General features: G+C 28.0%; 1 protein-coding gene across 6 annotated transcripts in view; it reads right to left on the bottom strand.

The window, feature by feature from the left end:
* Nucleotides 1–3117, bottom strand: part of LOC106468327 — a 40956-nt gene that overhangs the window by 5150 nt on the left and 32689 nt on the right. For all 6 annotated transcript variants that reach the window (XR_002612625.1, XR_002612626.1, XR_002612623.1 and 3 more), the window contains 2 exons: nucleotides 2339–2488; nucleotides 490–622 (listed from right to left, as the gene is read on the bottom strand). The gene's annotated coding sequence lies outside the window, so the exon portion shown is untranslated. The remainder of the gene's footprint in view (nucleotides 1–489; nucleotides 623–2338; nucleotides 2489–3117) is intronic.

The raw sequence follows: 3117 nt of genomic DNA, 5'->3' as shown, positions 1-3117 counted from the left end.
ATACAATACTAACTGTTTTTACTATTAATTCTACAGATGTGGTATAACTTCAATTATATTGACTTAATGTCATTATACAATACTAACTGTTTTTACTATTAATTCTACAGATGTGGTATAACTTCAATTATATTGACTTAATGTCATTATACAATACTAACTGTTTTTACTATTAATTCTACAGATGTGGTATAACTTCAATTATATTGACTTAATGTCATTATACAATACTAACTGTTTTTACTATTAATCCTACAGATGTGGTATAACTTCAATTATATTGACTTAATTGTCATCAGACAATACTAACTGTTTTTAATATTAATCCTACAGATGTGGTAAAACTTCAATTATATTGACTTAATGTCATTATACATTACTAACTGTTTTTACTATTAATCCTACAGATGTGGTATAACTTAAATTATATTGACTTAATGTCATTATACAATACTAACTGTTTTTACTATTAATCCTACATATTTTCACCTGAAATGCATTCATCTGTTATAATGCCTTTCCCATGTTCCCATTCAAACTGAAGAGCATCAGTTAAAGACTTTGTTTCAAATGATGAACAGTAGGTGGAACTTCTGTCAACTCTGAAGTACTTCTGAGGAAACTTGATAAGAGAAGAGGCTAGATTAACAGTTTGGCCAAGAGATGAAACCAACAAGATGATTTTCAATTAAAACAGTAATAATAATAATAATTATTATTTATCTGAACTTTACATATACGTAGGTTAAGAATTTAATAGACAGAAAAACCTCCATTATAAACTACATAAAGAAGCAATTTTCTATATCAATGTCATGTATTTACACACAAATTTTGTATATCAGTGTCCTAAATGTCATGTATTTACACAAATTTTGTATATCAATGTTGTAAATGTCATGTATTTACACAAATTTTGTATATCAGTGTCATAAATGTCATGTATTTACACAAATTTTGTATATCAATGTTGTAAATGTCATGTATTTACACACAAATTTTGTATATCAGTGTCATAAATGTCATGTATTTACATACAAATTTTGTATATCAATGTCAAAAATGTCATGTATTTACATACAAATTTTGTATATCAATGTAAAAAATGTCATGTATTTACATACAAATTTTGTATATCAATGTCCTAAATGTCATGTATTTTCACACAAATTTTGTATATCAGTGTCATAAATGTCATGTATTTACACACAAATTTTATATATCAATGTCAGAAATGTCATGTATTTACATACAAATTTTGTATAGAACATAGAATGACACGTGTCATTAAATCTGTTGAAATGTTTAAATGAACATTTAATCATTATATATAAATACAGTTATTAGTACAAGTCCTGATGTAGCCTCAGTGACAAAACATAAACTGAAATAAAGTATTTTTATATTATCTGAACAGTAAAAGTTGTTTTCTCTGTTATTGTCAAAAATATCTAAATCCCTCCAGTATGTACTATAAACTATAAAACCAAGTTAAACTAAAATTGCTACTAGAAAACTGTTAACTATCTGTTAACTTTACTACTGAGTTAAAACTGTTACCTATCTGTTAACTTTACTACCAAGTTAAAACTCTTAACTTTAGTACCAAGTTAAAACTGTTACCTGTTAACTTTACTACTAAGTTAAAACTGTTACCTGTTAACTTTACTACTAAGTTAAAACTGTTACCTATCTGTTAAATTTACTACTAAGTTAAAACTGTTAACTTTACTACTGAGTTAAAACTGTTACCTATCTATTAACTTTAGTACTAAGTTAAAACTGTTACCCATCTGTTAGCTTTAGTACTAAGTTAAAACTGTTAACTTTACTACTGAGTTAAAACTGTTACCTATCTATTAACTTTAGTACTAAGTTAAAACTGTTACCTATCTGTTAACTTTACTACTGAGTTCAAAGTGTTACCTATCTGTTAGCTTTACTACTGAGTTAAAACTGTTAAAAGAATATTATTCTACATCACAGTATAACAGTTTCAAAATAAGGTTAAAATTTACATTCTGGTGAATACAGTTAAACTCTAGAGTTGGTGAAAATGTGTTGAAATAAGGGGTGAAATAAAAAGGTACTTTGATTTTGACCGGTGTTTTATCATGTTGTTTAAACATCAGTTATTATAACAGCTTACACTAAGATACACATTCAGGTTTACACTGGTACAATGAGGTTTTCCAAGTTATCTGTATAATTCAGGTTTACACTGGTACAATGAGGTTTACTAAGTTATCTGTATAATTCAGGTTTACACTGGTACAATGAGGTTTACTAAGTTATCTGTATAATTCAGTAAAAATCAAACAAATACAGATCGACGTACAAGTGCCACATGAAACAAGCCGATTAACGAGTCCCGTCTTGAATACTTCCTTTGCTGAAAGTTGTCGTTCTCTAAAGATGAGATCAAGTTCCTTGGACAGTCCTACAAGATGGGTAAGGTGGGCTGTTCCGCCGTCAATTAATGGAACACCTAAGATAACCAATAAAAAATGTATACAGATGAAAACTACTGTTAACCTGAGACATTTTGGTAAACTAATTCTTTATTAACCCTGTACCAATTAGTTAAAAAATAAAGATTATTGTACTACAGTATCGATTCTATTCACAATAAAGATATTAAACCTTACATTACTGAACATCCAAGATCAACAAACTTCAAATTAATACAGTTGACACAAATTATGGTACATTCTTACACTGGAATGTTTGTCTGCAACAATTAACAAGATGGTACCAGAAGTATCTGTTTACTGCAACCATGATAACAATTCTATGACTATCCAAATATGGCTATAAATTAATAGATTTTTGTCACAACTCCTGCTTTTCTGTTACAACATTCGTGAGATTTTCACTGAATCAAAACAAATATATTTTTTATTTATGTTTTATATTTGAAACTTACTCCTTTTTCTAATTTTGATTGGTTAAATCTGAAACATATGTGGAAATTTCAACTGTTTTATTTATTGCTCAGCTATAAAAAATACTGCCTAGTTATAAAAATATTACCCAGTTACGATTGGTGATGATCAGGGCCGTACTTTCCAAGATCCAGGTTTTGGATGTATACATCGCAAGCTCCATTATAATAAG

Source organism: Limulus polyphemus, unplaced genomic scaffold (assembly GCF_000517525.1).
Source record: "Limulus polyphemus unplaced genomic scaffold, Limulus_polyphemus-2.1.2 Scaffold2964, whole genome shotgun sequence".
NCBI classification, from domain to species: domain Eukaryota; kingdom Metazoa; phylum Arthropoda; class Merostomata; order Xiphosura; family Limulidae; genus Limulus; species Limulus polyphemus.
This window is presented reverse-complemented; position numbering and strand designations above follow the sequence as displayed.